The sequence below is a fragment of the Eleutherodactylus coqui genome, chromosome 5 (genome assembly GCF_035609145.1).
Source record: "Eleutherodactylus coqui strain aEleCoq1 chromosome 5, aEleCoq1.hap1, whole genome shotgun sequence".
NCBI classification, from domain to species: domain Eukaryota; kingdom Metazoa; phylum Chordata; class Amphibia; order Anura; family Eleutherodactylidae; genus Eleutherodactylus; species Eleutherodactylus coqui.
Genome location: NC_089841.1, coordinates 200,883,990 through 200,902,647, shown reverse-complemented (window position 1 = coordinate 200,902,647; position 18,658 = coordinate 200,883,990).

The following is an 18,658-nucleotide window of genomic DNA, read 5'->3' as shown; positions in this document are numbered from 1 at the left end:
TATTGTATCTGACGTTAGCTCTGCTGAGTAGGGCACTGCAATGGGATATATTTATGTACCGCCGGTGGCTTCCTGGCACCCACCCATGCTGTGGGTCCACAGGGAGTTGTTACTACATCTGTCCACTTGTAAAGAACCCCAGTCTGACTGGGGCATGCAGTGTGGGCCAAAGCCCACCTGCATTAAGCACGACATTACTACCTCAGCTGTGTTGGGCAATGCAATGGGATATTTTTATGTACCGCCGGTGGGTTCCAGGGAGCCACCCATGCTGTCGGTCCACAGGGAGTTGTAAATGCATCTGTTTCCACTTCTAAAGAACCCCAGTCTGACTGGGGCATGCAGTGTGGGCCGAAGCCCACCTGCATTAACCACGACATTACCTCAGCTGTGATGGGCAATGCAATGGGATATTTTTATGTACCGCCGGTGGCTTCCTGGCACCCACCCATGCTGTCGGTCCACAGGGAGTTGTTATTACATCTGTCCACTTGTAAAGAAGCCCAGTTTGACTGGGGCATGCAGTGTGGGCCGAAGCCCACCTGCATTAACCACGACATTACCTCAGCTGTGATGGGCAATGCAATGGGATATTTTTATGCACTACCGGTGGGTTCCAGGGAGCCACCCATGCTGTAGGTGCACACGGAGTTTAACCTACATCTGTCCACTTGTAAAGAACCCCAGTCAGACTGGGGCATGCAGTGTGGGCCAAAGCCCACCTGTATTAAGCACGACATTACCTCAGCTGTGATGGGCAATGCAATGGGATATTTTTATGTACCGCCGGTGGCTTCCTGGCACCCACCCATGCTGTGGGTCCACAGGGAGTTGTTACTACATCTGTCCACTTGTAAAGAACCCCAGTCTGACTGGGGCATGCAGTGTGGGCCGAAGCCCACCTGCATTAACCACGACATTACCTCAGCTGTGATGGGCACTGCAATGGGATACATTTATGTACAGCGGGTGGGTTCCAGGGAGCCACCCATGCTGTGGGTGCACACGGAATTCCCATTGCGGAGTTGTACCTGCCTGTGACTATTTATAAAAAACCGCGGTCTGACTGGGGCATGCAGACACCTTGACAGAATGAATAGTGTGTGGCACATAGGTTCCCCATTGCTATGCCCACGTGTGCAGCTCCAGATGGAGGTGGCACAGGATTGGATTTCTCATTGCTTCTGTACAGCATTGTGGACTATCGCCCCGCCCCTTTTATGGGGGGGTCGCTGCCTAGCCATGCCAACCCTCTGCAGTGTGTGCCTGCTTTTCCTGTGGCAGACGCACTTATAAATAGACATGAGGGTGGTGTGGCATGAGGGCAGCTGAAGGCTGGGCAGGGACAATTTGGTGTACGCTGTGGACACTGTCGTGCGGGGGGGGGGGGGGGGGGTTGGGCAGCATGTAACCCAGGAGAAGTGGCAGCGGAGTGTCATGCAGGCAGTGATTGTGCTTTGTTGGAGGTAGTGTGGTGCTTAGCTAAGGTATGCATTGCTAATGAGGGCTTTTCAGAAGTAAAAGTTGTTGGGAGGGGGGGGGGGGCCCACTCTTGCCGGTATTGTGGCTTAATAGTGGGACCTGTGAACTTGAGATGCAGCCCAACATGTAGCCCCTCGCCTGCCCTATCCGTTGCTGTGTCGTTCCCATCACTTTCTTGAATTGCTCAGATTTTCACACATGAAAACCTTAGCGAGCATCGGCGAAATACAAAAATGCTCGGGTCGCCCATTGACAGTTACCTGTCGGAATGATATGTGCTACACCTCATCACCTTAAAATTAGAACATTTGGGCTCCAGGAATTCATAGAGGCAGATGACATTGGATACCTGTAGTCATGGAGTGATTCACAAGGAGCAGGGCAAATGGGAATTGCCTATTGAAAACAAACCCTGGAGGAAAGTACATTACACTGGCCACAACAAAATGTGCAGAGAATGACAATGTTTTTCTTAAATGCAACACGGCTTTTAGTTTTAAAGAAGTTTCCTGAGGCTAAACTATTGATTGGTGGGAGTCCAACATTTGGGATTCCCGATGATCAGCCGACTGAAGAGGCTATGGTGCTCGAACACATCACCTTTATCGGTCACATGGCCTGAAGGCAGCTCTATTTTTTGTCCTTCTGCACAGACCTCTGCCCACCCTGTTTTTCCTTTTAATTCCACTTAAAAATTTGAAGGTTTGAAAAGATATTAGGGTTATAGCGAGAATCATAAAAGGCGGATCCCGATCGAACAACTATTGATAACCTATCCTGAAGAAAGATTATCAATAATTTAGTCCTGGAAAAACTCTTTAAAGAAAAACCTAACTGCCTGTGTTACAAGGTCTATCCTGAACATATTCTGCCTCAGATAAAGCATGATAAGGTTCCAGTAAATCTCCACTTTATCACTTCATTATACAGTGTCGGCTGCTTCATTAATTTTTAAGATCTAAGAAAGCAGCATACTTCAACATAAATAAAAATACATACACTTTCAGTGGAGGAAAGACTTCTTTTCAATGATAACAGAGTTATTTTCACAATGCACACATTTTGTTTGTAGCTAGATAAAATGTTTTGTTACAAGTTTTTTTTTCCAGTTCTCGTTGTTCTAACTATTTCTTTGTTTTACATTCCAAGATAACTCAACACATTTCTGTCTTTGATATAAACCATGAAAATACAAATTCCATTTATAACCATGTCAGGGACACCGGATAAGAACATTTATTCAACTCATACATTATCTTTAAAGCAAGAGAAATCATATGAAAGAAAAGAATATTTAACCCATTGAGTCTGTCGATGCAGTTGACTTAAATATTTAAATGTGCTATTATTTGATCAGCTATTTTTTGCCATTTAAAGGGGTTATCCTAGTTAAGGAAAACCCTTGTGAACAGATCCCTCATACATTAAAATAACAAATCAGCAGTTACTCACCCCTGTTCACTCCCCTGTTTGTCCTCCGCCGCTTGCTCCAGTCTCCCTGTAATGTCATTTGGCAGCCTGATCCCATTCTACAAACAAGCTGTAGCAGCCAATGACAGAGCTCAGTGATCATGGCTGAGTGCTGTCATTGGTTGCTACAGCAGGTTTATGGCTAGTCACACCTACCTGTAAACAGACAGTGGCGACCAGATCAGAACCGCCAGCAGAGGATGAACAGTGGAGCAGGGAGAGAAGAGTTACTGGTAATTTGTTATTTTAATGCATGGGCGACCCATTGACAAGAGTTTTCCTTAACTCATACAGCCTCTTTAATTGTGAATGCTTACAATGCCCATAATGCAGTTTATATTGTTAACTTGGATGCAATTACAAATGTGTGAATTGTATAGATATGTTATGGCAGTGGGCATTTTCTAATCATCAGAACTTCTTATATGAAGCCACCAGCACTAGAGCAAGGAATTTTACGCAAGTAGGTATGTTTTTGTCTTCTGAGTGGTTTAGCGGCTATTAGAAGGAGATAGTAGTTGTAAGACAGTGTCTCCTGGTAAATGTTTTTTTGTAACTTATTTAAAGAAACTGTATTTACAAGGCATTGGTTACATCCAGAATGCAAACCATAACAATATAATTTTATAATATGTAGCCTGTCCCAAAAAAAGAGAAAAAATAACAACTCCCACTAAATTCAGAAAAAAAGGCACACTCTCTGAATTCCCCTAACTCCAACTCCAACCCCTTGACTATACTAGATTTTATTATTAATTTTCCAAAGGGGTGGCCAACACTTGTCAAATTCATATAGGTTATTTCTTCTATGAAATGTCATATATTCCAAGAGAATGACTAGGTTCATACTTTTGGTTTACTCCACAAACATGATGATGCTATCTGTTATCCAGTTTCTCAGAATTAGATTCCTCAAAAAAAAGAATTTAGATTCCATAAAGCAAGGGAGACCTGAAATATCAGAATCACACATAAGCTTAGATAATTTATTAAACACATATCAAAAACATTTTTCCAAACATGGGTGTGTATATACAGTCTTTGCAAGGTAAAAGATTGTTAAAATGTGCTGATAAATGTAACTCCACAGTTCCCCATGGAGTTAATAATACTTTGAGACCTATCGTGTGTCAGATAGCTCCCCAATATCTAAATTCAAAATCTTATATGTTCATCAATTCCCCCCTGTGTATGCTGAGTGGAGAAAGGAGAGGGAAAGATGGAGCATGGGGAAAGGATAGCTTGACTGCCATGGTGAGAGATGGTCTAGCGCCCCTTCACTAGGGCAGGGTGTGCATTCTGAAGAGCCACACAGATTGCACACCCTAACGCCAGCCCTGCATAAAACACAGTGCATACTGGAGCACAGTACAACAAATAACACAATCATGCTTTGTAGCGCAGGAGCATAACGTACAGCAAAGTCATAGATCCTTTACTATGTTTTGTACAATACTCCTATTTACCTCATGACCATGTCCTGGATACAACTATAAGGTAAATAATGATAAAACGCAGTGCTCTTCCCAAGATGACCCCACGTGTGACCACATTTTTGAATTTAGGCCAATGCTTTATCATTTTCGGGCCAAGTTTGGCTGAATATACACCTCCATACTACGAATGAGCGCCAAAATTTGTACTTCCATACCATGGATCAGCATTTAGCAACATTTTCAGCTATAGAAAATCAGCTACATGTGAACATAGCCTTAAGCCTTGTTCAATTACATCTATGCATTCACCTTGGGTCTCATACTGTATCTATATATGAAGCTTACCGTAGTTCTGTTATCCAAGCAGAAGGCTTACTCCTGTTAATCAATATGTGCACAAGGCTTAAAGTGGTAATCTGGGGAGAAAAAAATAATATTGAAATCTGCTCAGTGCTGTATAAAAACATAAAACAGTCATGCAAACCTCACCCTATTCCAAACAGCTCCCATTCCATTGGTGATCGTTTCCCAACTGCACTCTTCTTTCAGCTATAGCAATGATGTCTCATCACAAGGGTATGTGATGACTGTAGCCAATTACCAACTGTATGTAACTCAGGTACTTACAAGTGATTGGCTGCGGTGGTCACATGATACTGAAGCCAGACGAAGAATGCAGCATGGGACTGGGCAATGAACAAGAGCTATGGGGGATCAGGCAAGTATGTCTTAATACAGCACTGAGCAGATTTTAATTTAATTTTTTCTCCTTTAACTTTGATAACTAGCCCTATAATTCCGATATCTATGAACTAACCTTAATTTTATTACCATATCTATGTAGTAAGCTTTTTATGACACTGAAACTATAAAATAAGCTTGGTTTTGGTGCCATATCTATGTATTAAGCTTGGTTCTGGTACCGTATCTATAAAGTCAGGTTTGTTCTGGTACCATAGCTCATCTCAGTTATTGTATGCTGTTTCTATATAATACTGTAGGAAAAAATAAAAGTGGAGCACATTACTATACGATTATAATGGGATGTATTCGGTATTAATGCTTTTCACAGCAATAAATGTATATATGTACCTGCCTGATAAAAGAAAGAAAGAAGAAGCAAAGTGTAACAAGTAGCAGTCAGTTAATGGTGATTTTATAGCGCAAAATTCAGAGGCCAGATAAAAGTTACTCATATGCTTAAAGCTATATATTGTAAATCACATAACTTAAAAGTTAGTTGGGGCCACAATAAATTGACCAATCCATATCCTAGAAACCCCTAATTGGGCCCTGGAGCCGACCAAAGTGAATACCAAATGCCAATAAATGGGTCCATATAAGTAGACATAAAATGAAATTAAAAATGGAGAACTTTCCATTGAACATAGGTTAACTATTATCAAATTTCACAATGCACTTTATCAATATGTGACAACTTTTGTTATTAACTAATGAGGAGGGACATAGTTAAATGATTTATCTAACCTCTGTTAGCTTCAAATAATCCCAGTGGTCAACATCCATGTAGAGAAATACTCATCCACCAATAATTTGCTGCTTCAATTTCTTAACTTTCTATTTGCTGAACAAGTTTCAGGGTGCAAAAACAATCATCCCTTCATAATGAATATAACATTTATATTAATACCTGTTCAAAATGTTGATGTGCATAGACATCCTTCTTTGACTTGAAATGGCATACACCAGAAAATGTACATTCCAACATGTGCAATCTAAACTTGCTTTACATTCCAACCGTCAATGATAGGAATTTTGATCAAGAGTACATGTCAACAGCTTCTAATGATTATCATTCACAAACGAATACCTTCTAGGAGCGGGTGAAGGTATGATATACTAATACATAACATTTATTAAATGGATTTCAAATAACTGTGACTGAATGTTATGCACAAACTAATATCTTAACACTGATACATAGTGAAAAGTCAAACAATAATATTTTCAAACAGTTGACTACCCTAACAAAACTGAACCATACAGTCTCTAGACTTTAGAAGACCCACTTGCTCAATATATGGACAGATCCAAGGACCTCCCTGCAAACACGCTAGCCAATAAGAATGCACCAGGACATAGTAACACAAGAACAAATATGGCAGTCACCTTGCTGTTTCATGGACTGTTGCCATGTAACCATCCAGCATTTTTAGTATGTGTTAGATAGAGCAACTCAGAAACATTGGTAAACTGATTATAATGCCAAGAGGAAAGTTATAGAATTTTTTTCTTTCGCTGGACTTTATTGCATTTAATAACATGTCCTTAAGAAATACAAACTGCCTTTTGTAAAACTCATTTTATTGAAGAATTATTTACATACACCATCAATAAAGGTAATAAAACGATTCAAGAAAAAAAACAGACTATAGTGTTGTCTATACATTTACAGTACCAGCATAGCATACAGGGAATAGCTTGTATGTCAAGGTACAAAATGTTAGGCGTTAGTGTTCGAAACGCTATGTAGTAAATTTTGATATTAGGGATATTAACGAGAGTCATGGGAGATGAACACTAACCACCTGATATCTTCATAAATTTATCTAGGCAGTCCCTATTCCTATACATTATACTTTCATATGGAAAAGTGTTGTTAACTGGCTGCTTTCATTGTGTGAGCGACAGGGATTTATCTGCCATCCACCAAATAGTTATTGCCTTTTGGGCCATAAATATTGTTTTTCTAAGGAAAACTTTTTTATAATGAGACCAAGCCTCTTCCTAAAGAAAGCGAGAAAACATACTGCAAGAGAATGGTTTCCCTACTATGTGGGACAGGAAATGTACTATTTTTCCCCAAAAATGAATTGATGTGCAGACATAACTAGAGTTGAGTGAAAATACTCTGCTGAGCTTGATGCTCGTTCGAGTATTAGTATACTCGATGGTGCTCGTTACTCGAATGAGCATCAAGCCGTGTTCGACCCTGCCCCAGTTTTTGACTCCTCCCCACTGTGACGTGCCTGTTTTGGCCTCTCCGGCAGGGGAGAGAGAGAGAGAGAGAAAAAGAGAGAGACGGACAAACCTAGGAAAAAAAATAAAAATCGGCACCCGGCGTCCCACATACAAAAATGCTCGAGTCTCCCATTGTAGTCAATGGGGTCCGTTACTCGAGTAGAGCTCTTGAATTTTACGACTCGACTCGAATAACGTGGACTCAAGCATTTGGGTGCTTGCTCATCTCTAGACATAACCACATCAGTTGGGTAAAATCCACTTGTGACAGTAAAGGGTTTGGGATCTGGCCATATGAAACAGGGGTGAGGTTGCATTAATGAATTATATATAATTGAATGAGTTTATTATTGGCAGCAGTAGCAACCAATAGATGGGATGCCATCGCCTTACACTAATCCTCAGAGGTCAAGAAAATAATTAGTTTCCTCCATTTGGTTGACACAGGGAGCTCAGATTTCAGAATCTGTCTTGAAATCAAGTGCTTCTAAATTTTCTAAATCAATCCACCAAGACTTGGGACTTAAGAATACCAATAAGAGGATGTATAGAGATAGTAAGAAGGGGCTTGAGGGAATTGAGCAACAAGGGCATGTTTCAGTTGAATGCAATGGAACATAGCTCATTGTGGTATCTGGAGCCTGTCCATTATAGACTCAAAAGCAAACTGTTTATTTGGCATTTATTGTATAAGAATGGTCATTTATACTTCTGGAAAATATTTGACATTTTAATATAAATAACGTTATAGATTTGTTTCTTCCACTTATGGACATAAACCATTGACAATTCGGCCTAAGTAATGCTACTTTTTTCCATATCTAGGTCTGCTTTTTCTGACAGTTCTGAGACAACATATGAGAAGAGATATTTGCAACAAATGTAAGTTTGACTTTTAATAGTTCCATTAAGTAAAATAGCAAATCAAGATCCGCTAGTGTATTAAAGTCACTTCATTTGTGAGTTATATAGCAAGTTATTTCAGTAATCCCTTGAGTGTCAGAGCAATCTAAAGAAGCAGACTATGTAATTCAATGCTGAGATATCACCGACAATCAAAGCTTTAAATGAAAAAGCATATTCATGATTGAACGCCAGTGTACACATTTACATCACTGCCTTAATGCCTCTTCAACACACAGCAGGGAAAAACTATATAAAAAGATGAACCTGAATACTAATAGGAATTACACATTTCTGTCTCTGTGGTTAACGTGTGATTTCCTTCTCTATAGCATCTCTTCCCTGTGGTTTTAATTGTTAAGCAACAAAAACAAAGCATTATAATTAAAAAGATTTTCCACTACATACAAATGAGGCCAAAAATGAAATCAAACAGATTATCACAATCAATTAGGCTGTTACCTCTTGAAATATATACTACACTAAAATACAGTTCTAATAGATAAAACATGACTCACTTTTTAAAAATTTGTGCAACCTACCACACACACACACACTAAAACTTATGTACCATGTGTGGAATGTCAGAACCACGGTAAAGACTGACACACAAGTTGCACAGCAGGGAAAATGCAATTCAGAATTAAATGGAGATTCGTAAGGCAATCAGGGTTGGTAGTGATATGGGTGACAAGTCCCGTAAACACTATAATGATCATCCACTTTCCAAGAGAAAAAGATGTTAGAAATAACCACAAGTCAAAACAGGGTCTTCTGTAACCGTCTTTACGTCCCCAGCATGTGTCATTATCACCATGATGTGCAGAGAAATACGACAGGGCTTTGATCTACAGTGGTGTTTGAAAATTTGTGAACCTTTAGAATATTCCTTTTTATCGTTGACCTAAGACTACATCAGATTTTCACACAAGTCCGAAGAGTAGATAAAGAGAACGGAATCAAACAAATGAATCGAAAACATTAAACTTGGTCATTTATTTATTGGGGAAAATGATCCCGTATGCCTGTGAGTGGCAAACGTATGTGAATTTTTAGGATTAGCATATAATTTGAGGAGTAAATTAAAGTCAGGTGTTTTTAATCAATGGGATGACAATCAAGTGTGAGTGGATGAGCTGTTTTACTTAAAGAACAGGGATCTCTCAAAATCTGATCTTCACAGCAAATGTTGGTGGAAGTGTATCATGGCACGAAGAAAGGACATTTTTGAGAATCTCAGAAGAAGATATGTTGATGGTCATCAGGCTGGAAAAGGTTACAAAATCATCTCGTAAGAGTCTGGTCTCCACCAATCGATAGTCAGACAGATTGTGTAAAAACGTAGGAAATTCAAGACCATTGTTACCCTTTTCAGGAGGGGTTGATCAACAAAGATCACGCCAAGTGCAAGGCATATAATAGTCAGCGAGATCACAAAGCAATCCAAGATAACTTCTAAGGAGCTAAAGCTCTTTCTCTTGTTAGCTAATGTTAATGTTCATGGGTCTACCAGTAGAGGAACACTGAACAACATTGGTGTGCATGGCAGAATTGCAAGGAGAAATACGCTGCTCTCCAAAAAGACAATTGCTTCCCATCTGCCTACAGACCATACAGACAAGCCAGAAGGCTATTGGAATAATGTTTTGTGGAAGTATGAGACCAAAGTAGAGCTTTTTGACTCACATGAGAACCGTTCTGTGTCAACAAAGAAAAATGCTGTATTACATCATGGCTTGTACCTATTTTGCTTCATCTGACCCAAGACTGCTTGTCCTCATTGATGAAACAATGAATTCTGAATTATAACAGCAAATTCTAAAGGAAAATGTCAGGACATCTGTCCATGGACTGAATCTCAAGAGAGAGTGGGTCGTGCAACAAGGCAATGACCTAAAGTATACAAGCTGTGCTACCAAAGAATGGTTAAAGGAGTATAAAGTAAAAGTTTTGAAATGGCCAAGTCAAACTCATGACCATAATTCTATAGAAGTGTTGTGGAAGGACCTGAAGCAAGCAGTTCATGGGAGTAAACCCATCAGCATTACAGAGTTGAAACTGTTTTGTACAGAGGAATAGGCTAAAATTCCTCCAAGCGAATGTGCAGGACTAATAAGCAATTACTAAAACCTTCATATGCAGTTATTGCTGCACAAGAGGATCACACCAGATACTGAAAGCGAAGATTCACATACTTCTGCCACTCACAGACATGTGATATTGGATCATTTTCTTTAATAAATAAATGACCAAGTCTAATATTTTTTGCTCATTTTTTATCTACTTTTAGAATGTGTGTGAACGTGTGTGAAAATCTAATGTAGTTTTAGGTTAAATATAAGAAAAAATATGAAAAATTATGAAGGGTTCACAAACTTTCAAACACCACTATACCTATGCAATACATAGTCAGGCTATGTGATTACTATGAATTGAATGACCAGTGGTGAATATGATGCTATCAATAGAAAAGCTTTACACAGGTTTACCATGTAAACAATACTTTACTGAAAATGAGATTATGAAAGGATAACTGGTGTCCAAACAGCTTTAAGCAAGTTATTACAGAAAAAAACTATAAACAAATGCATCTGGGTATATACACTATATGGACAAAAGTATTTGGACACTGCAGAAAATCAGCAAATATGCAAATACTTAGTTTGCCAAACGGTATGCTGGGAAGGGCATGGGTAACACAAAAAGCTGCTAAATTTGTAATAACCTTTCATTCATCTGATCGAGCATTTGTGGGACGAACTGGAGCGACGGGTACGACACCACCACCCACGCCCATCTTCACAAAAATCTCTTCTCACAGCCTGGCACGAGGAATGGCAAGCTATTCCTCCCCAGACTTATACAGAACTTGTGGAAAGTATGCCTCGACGTGTTGCCACTGCAATACAAGCAAAAGGAGGGCCGACACGTTACTAAATACAAGGTAACGCTATAATACAAGGATGGCCGCCACATTACTAAATACAAGGCAACGCTGTAATATAAGGAGGACCGACACGTTACTAAATACAAGGTAGCGCTGTAATACACGTTACTAAATAGAACAATAAAGCACTTTTTCTGAAAAACATGCAGTGTCCAAATACTTTCGGCCATATAGTGTATAAATGGCAACCAGTCTCTTAATGAACTGCTACCAGAACTACTAGATACTAGGTGCACACCATATAGTAATTCCAAGTAAAAAATCCCCGTGCTCCACTGGACTAAGGTCACACCTCTATTACGAAGTGCCGTAATTCCAAAATAAATCTCCATCCATTTATTTAGACATCGGATTGCCACGCGTTTTGGCACCTCAATGCGCCTTTTTCAAGCATAAAACTACAAATACAATACACAGATATATATATATATATATATATATATATATATATATATATATGCATATATACTTACTAAGAGGAGTCCGTCTAGCATATTATGAGATGCACCATGACATCATTCAAGGGGAGGGACTTTCCCCCAAATCGTGTCATTCAGCTGAGAGCTGCCCCTGATTGGTCCCTGCGCTGAGCCAATCAGAGGCAGCACTCACTCACCCATTCATGAATTCATGAATGGGTAAGTGAGAGCTGCCTCTGATTGGTGAGGCTGTGACCAATCAGAGGCAGCTCATTCAGCAGGCGGGGATTTTAAATCCCCGGCTGCTGAATACTACTCAGAGCAGTTCAGGAGAACTGCCGGCTGGCCGCGCTGAACTCCGTCTGCCGGGACCAGGTGAGTATATATATTTTTTTTATTTTTACACATTTCTGGATGAATTTCCGGGAAGGGCTTATATTTTTAAGCCCTTCCCGAAAATTCATTGTGAGATCGCCCGCAGCCCATTGCTTTCAATGGAGCCGGCTGTATTGCTGGCTCCATTGAATTCAATGCGCTGGACAGCGCTGAACGGCTCCGGCCCTTTCTATTGAAACGCGGCTAGGAGCAGTTTTTTCGGGCGATTTTTCGGCCCTGTCACGCGATTTTCGGATGCGCGTCCGTCATGCGATCTGCAAATTGCGGGGAAAAAAAACCCTGTGACTAAGGCCATACCCTGTTTCCCCGAAAATAAGACGCGTCTTATATTAATTTTTGCTCCCAAATATGCGCTACGTCTTATTTTCAGGGGGTGTCTTATTTCGCCGTGGCAAATCTGTTTGTGGCCGCTAATCCCTCAATTGGCCTGCTTTGTGGACGAAATATCTCAGAAATCTTGTCCACATGGGACAGCAAATCTGTCACGGCAAAGCTGGGAGAAGCAGGTGTTGTGGTGCGGATTCACCAGCCACAGAAACGGAAAAGCGTGCAGCCAGGTCGCTTCAAAACAAGCGGCTGAGTGCCGTGGGTTTTGAAGCAGCGCTTTCCCGGTGGAAATCTCACTGTTTATCGCTGTGGCCAAACTGCGAGATTTCCGCTGGAAATACGCTCTGTGAGAACCCAGCCTTAAGAATCACACACAGGTTGCCTGACTCACACACAAGCCATAAAAAAAAGGGCTGTAAAGTAACGTACCTGTCTGCAGACAGAAGTTCCTGTACCACTTGTAAGCAGGGATGGTATTGCAGCTTCCGGCCACCAGGGGGAGCTAATCACAGCAGACTTGTACAGCAGGAACAGAACGTACAGTATGGACTTTTCCAGCCAGCAAGGGGAGCTTACAACAGCACACTCGTACAGCACAGCAGGGACAGGATAACAGCAGACTGTCTGCAGATCTACCTATACATCTGGAGGTAGGAGACAACGAGGATGGCAGCAGGGGACAGGCCTCTTGACTTTCCTGCACACTTTACTATGCCTTACTATCAGGGGGGGTGCCTTATATTTGGGACTTCTGCAAATTTCAGGGGGTGCCTTATTTTCAGGGGGTGTCTTATTTTTGGGGAAACGCGGTAGTAACCGCATGGCCTGTTACAAACTTAACTGATTGTGGGTACAGCAAGTTTGTATCTGTGAGCAGAAATAGGCCCTTTCACTTTGAAATAGTCTCAGTCCATAAACTGGTATATAGACTCAGAGAATTCTAGCTTGAACGGGTCAGGTTCTCAGCTATCAGACACAGCCAAAGACCAGAAGGAGAAGACAGAAGCAGTTTTTAACTGGTGCAGGAAGTCGTACTGCCGTTTCCTGAATGGGACCTAATGATCCAGTGATCTAGTTATTTAACCCTCTCAGTATTATAAACAAGTCCTTATAGCCATGCTCACCAGTGCTAGCAACATGATCATAGGTGTTACTATAGAGATAGCCTGGTGCTACTGACTAAGAAATACGGTTGTGGAGGGACACCTTAGTTTTGTGAATAGCTCGGGGTCTATCGTGCACTCAAACCACCACTAGCAACATTCTATCTTTTAAAGCCTTAGGACAAATAAGAACCTGTGAACTATTCTTATTTTATGGGAATAGCAGTGAGTAATAATAAACCACACAAAACACTTTTATAGACCAGTTGGATTTCAGAGATTCCTAGAGCTTCTGAATAGTCAATGCACTGTGAATGTTTTATCAGATATTTTTACTGCTGTCCACTACTTCTCCATATAGCATCAGTCACAGTACTATATTGTGAATCTTTAGGGAATCCACCCAGAGATTCTATTAGCTCAAACTTGTGCTCGACACTCCTTTGCAGACAAGTAGAAGACTAGTTTTCCAACACATTTCTTGAATGTTCAACGACTTCATTATCATACATACCATCAACTTTATCAGTTGTTTATCTGTATCTGTGTAAATAGAAGTACAATATAATCATACTATTAGAATATTATACTTTCAATAAGTACACCGCTCTTGCAAAATATTATATTAATAGTTTATTTTCCTTTTCGTGCATCAATTTCACATGAGTGGTCTCCATCTGATTGCATAGGAAACAACCCTTATACAGAAATGAGCTTTCTGGGTATTGGGTTTCTTTCAATTATGTATGAAAAATGCAAGCACTTCCATATTTGGTTGTGTTTTATTTGTTTGTCTACTGTATAAAACTCATAAATTAGGCCATGTATTGTTTGGAATTAAAGCAAGATGACAGCTTAAGAGGATTATCAAGTAGTTGTCAGTTCTCCTCAATGTGTTTTGGAAATCAAATTGAAAGAAAAGCCATTTTGCACTACAGAAAAAAATATATAAGTATGTGCAATCAAAAACTGAATCAACATTCAACACAATGTTTACTTCATTCCTTTCAATGAACAGGCGGTAAAATGCAGTCCACATATTCATTTGCAATAGGTTTATTAGTTTAGAAGATTAGTCTAGCAAGAGAACATTTACAAATTGCATCCTATTTGTATTGTTCATCAAAATTGATTGTGTACTTCTTTAATTTCTGCGATCTCACTGTACATAATTGCATAACTTATTAATTTTATTTGCCTTTTAATTGCATTTGTTCAATTACTTGGCTACATGGATAGAAATCCAATTTTATTTGGATAAATGCAAGAAAAGTATGATTTAACATACTTTGATTCAAGACATATGAAGCAGATATACATTGGACGCAATCAGTGGCAGATTTCTATTCCCGGAGCCTGAAGATCATAGATTGTAAAATCTAGCAAGCAGGACCCTTTCTACTATTGATTGTTTTGATTGTTGCGTAATAAAGATTTTTTAATTATTATTACTAGATTAACTATGTTAATGTTAGGGCGCCCACCCACTGGCGTTTGCGATTTTCGTGCGTGAAAAACGCCGCGTTTTTCGCGGCGTTTTTTGCCCCGTTTTCGCGGCGTTTTCGCGGCTTTTCCATTAATTTCCATTGACTTTCATGGGTGCATTAGGAGAAAAATAAGGACACATATGCAACTGACAGTTCCTATGTTAAAAAACGCAACGCAACGCAACGCAAAACGCCAGTGGACAGGAGTACATTCAATTCTAATTGCTCTGCAGGAAAAACGCAAAACGCAAAGAAAAAAAAATCGCCAGTGGGTGGGCGCCCTTACCCTGCATTCACACCACATTCGGTGTGCTTGTTTAATGCATGTATCGGAAGGATCTCCCAATGGAAACATTGAACAAAAGGCCCTTTGACACCTAAAGTGACACCGTTGTCAAAAAAGAGTCCTTTTGGCATTCTCCAGGCATTTATATTTCAGTATAATTTATTTTATTTCTACTGCATAGAAAAGTTCAGCCTGATGATCTTTCCTATACAGTTGACCACTGAAAAAATACCTTTTTTTTGCATTGGATCGTACACTTATCATCTATTAGCTGTCACCAGTCTCCTCTGCTCCTTATTTCTTTGTGTTTAGAAAGCTGCATCATCACATGTAATTCAGAATAATGGAACTATATATAACTGCATTAGATTTAATGTAAAGTATTGGTGAAGAATGCAAGATAGCTGCTAAAGTAAGTATATTAGGAAGTTTACTCTCTTACTTTTATCTGCATACCTAGTGGAAGTGGACAAAGCCATTTAAGGGGTTATCCAAACCATAAAGTCTATTTAACATTTGGAGGATTCTTAAAGATTTAGCATTAGGGTACAGGAATCTAAACTTATGCCTTTGGGTCAGTTGATTCACTTTGGCCAATGAAGCAAAAGGAATGTTCTACATGCAACATCTAGTTGAGGGCAAAAACAGATGGGCCGTAATTCCATTCCTTTATTTAGACATTGTATTGTTAAACACTAGAGATGAGCGAGCACCAAAATGCTCGGGTGCTCGTTACTCGGGACGAAATTATCGTGATGCTCGAGGGTTCGTTTCGAGTAACGAACCCCATTGAAGCCAATGGGCGACCCGAGCATTTTTGTATATCGCCGATGCTCGCTAAGGTTTTCATTTGTGAAAATCGGGGCAATTCAAGAAAGTGATGGGAACGACACAGCAACGGATAGGGCAGGCGAGGGGCTACATGTTGGGCTGCATCTCAAGTTCCCAGGTCCCACTATTAAGCCACAATACCGGCAAGAGTGGCCCCCCCCCCCAACAACTTTTACTTCTGAAAAGCCCTCATTAGCAATGCATACCTTAGCTAAGCACCACACTACCTCCAACAAAGCACAATCACCGCCTGCATGACACTCCGCTGCCACTTCTCCTGGGTTAAATGCTGCCCAACCCCCCCCCCCTCGCACGACGCAGTGTCCACAGCGCACACCAAAGTGTCCCTGCGCAGCCTTCAGCTGCACTCATGCCACACCACCCTCATGTTTATTTATAAGTGCGTCTGCCAGAGGAACCGCAGGCACACACTGCAGAGGGTTGGCATGGCTAGGCAGCGACCCTCTTTAAAAGGGGCATTGCTGTACAGAAGCAATGAGAAATCCAATCCTGTGCCACCTCCATCTGGAGCTGCACACGTGGGCATAGCAATGGGGAACCTATGTGCCACACACTATTCATTCTGTCAAGGTGTCTGCATGCCCCAGTCAGACCGCGTTTTTTTATAAATAGTCACAGGCAGGTACAACTCCGCAATGGGAATTTCGTGTGCACCCACAGAATGGGTGGCTCCCTGGAAGCCACCGGCGGTACATAAATATATCCCATTGCATTGCCCATCACAGCTGAGGTAACGTCGTGCTTAATGCAGGTGGGCTTCGGCCCACACTGCATGCCCCAGTCAGATTGGGGTTCTTTAGAAGTGGACACATGCAGTTACAACTCCATGTGGACCCACGGCATGGGTGGCTCCCTGGAACCCACCGGCGGTACATAAATATATCCCATTGCATTGCCCATCACAGCTGAGGTAACGTCGTGCTTAATGCAGGTGGGCTTCGGCCCACACTGCATGCCCCAGTCAGATTGGGGTTCTTTAGAAGTGGACACATGCAGTTACAACTCCATGTGGACCCACGGCATGGGTGGCTCCCTGGAACCCACCGGCGGTACATAAATATATCCCATTGCATTGCCCATCACAGCTGAGGTAACGTCGTGCTTAATGCAGGTGGGCTTCGGCCCACACTGCATGCCCCAGTCAGACTGGGGTTCTTTATAAGTGGACACATGCAGTTACAACTCCGTGTGGACCCACAGTATGGGTGGGTGCCAGGAAGCCACCGGCGGTACATAAATATATCCCATTGCAGTGCCCAACACAGCTGATGTAACGTCAGCTGTAATGCAGGTGGGCTAAAAATTAATTGAATTACACTGTAGGCGAGGGCCCCCAAAAATTGGTGTACCAACAGTACTAATGTACCTGAGAAAAATTGCCCATGCCCAACCAAGAGGGCAGGTGAAACCCACTAATCGCTTTGGTTAATGTGGCTTAATTGGTAACTAGGCCTGGAGGCAGCCCAGTTAAAATAAAAATTGGTTGAGGTGAAAGTTTCAACGCTTTAATGAGCATTGAAACGTATAAAAATTGTTTAGAAAAATTATATGACTGAGCCCTGTGGGCCTAAGAAAAATTGCCCATTCGGCGTGATTATGTGAGGTTTCAGGAGGAGGAGCAGGAGGAGGAGGAGGACTATTATACACAGATTGATGAAGCAAAAAGGTCCCCGTTTTTGATGGTGATAGAGAACGATGCTTCCATCCGCGGGTGCAGCCTACGTATTGCTTAGGTATCGCTGCTGTCCGCTGGTGAAGAAGAGAAGTCTGGGGAAATCCAGGCTTTGTTCATCTTGATGAGTGTAAGCCTGTCTGCACTGTCGGTTGACATGCGGGTACGCTTATCCGTGATGATTCCCCCAGCCGCACTAAACACCCTCTCTGACAAGACGCTAGCCGCAGGACAAGCAAGCACCTCCAGGGCATACAGCATGAGGTCAGGCCACGTGTCCAACTTCGACACCCAGTAGTTGTAGGGGGCAGAGGCGTCACCGAGGACAGTCGTGCGATCGGCTACGTACTCCCTCACCATCCTTTTACAGTGCTCCCGCCAACTCAGCCTTGACTGGGGACCGGTGACACAGTCTTGCTGGGGAGCCAGAAAGCTGGCAAAGGCCTTGGATAATGGTCCCCTGCCTGCGCTGTACATGCTGCCTGATCTCTGCGCCTCCCCTGCTACCTGGCCCTCGGAACTGCGCCTTCGGCCACTAGCGCTGCCGGATGGGAAGTTTACCATCAGTTTGTCCACCAGCGCCCTGTGGTATAGCATCATTCTGGAACCCCTTTCCTCTTCGGGAATGAGAGTGGAAAGGTTCTCCTTATACCGTGGGTTGAGCAGTGTGTACACCCAGTAATCCGTAGTGGCCAGAATGCGTGTAACGCGAGGGTCACGAGAAAGGCATCCTAACATGAAGTCAGCCATGTGTGCCAGGGTACCAGTACGCAACACTTGGCTGTCCTCACTAGGCAGATCACTTTCAGGATCCTCCTCCTCCTCCTCCTCTGGCCATACACGCTGAAAGGATGACAGGCAAGCAGCATGGGTACCCTCAGCAGTGGGCCAAGCTG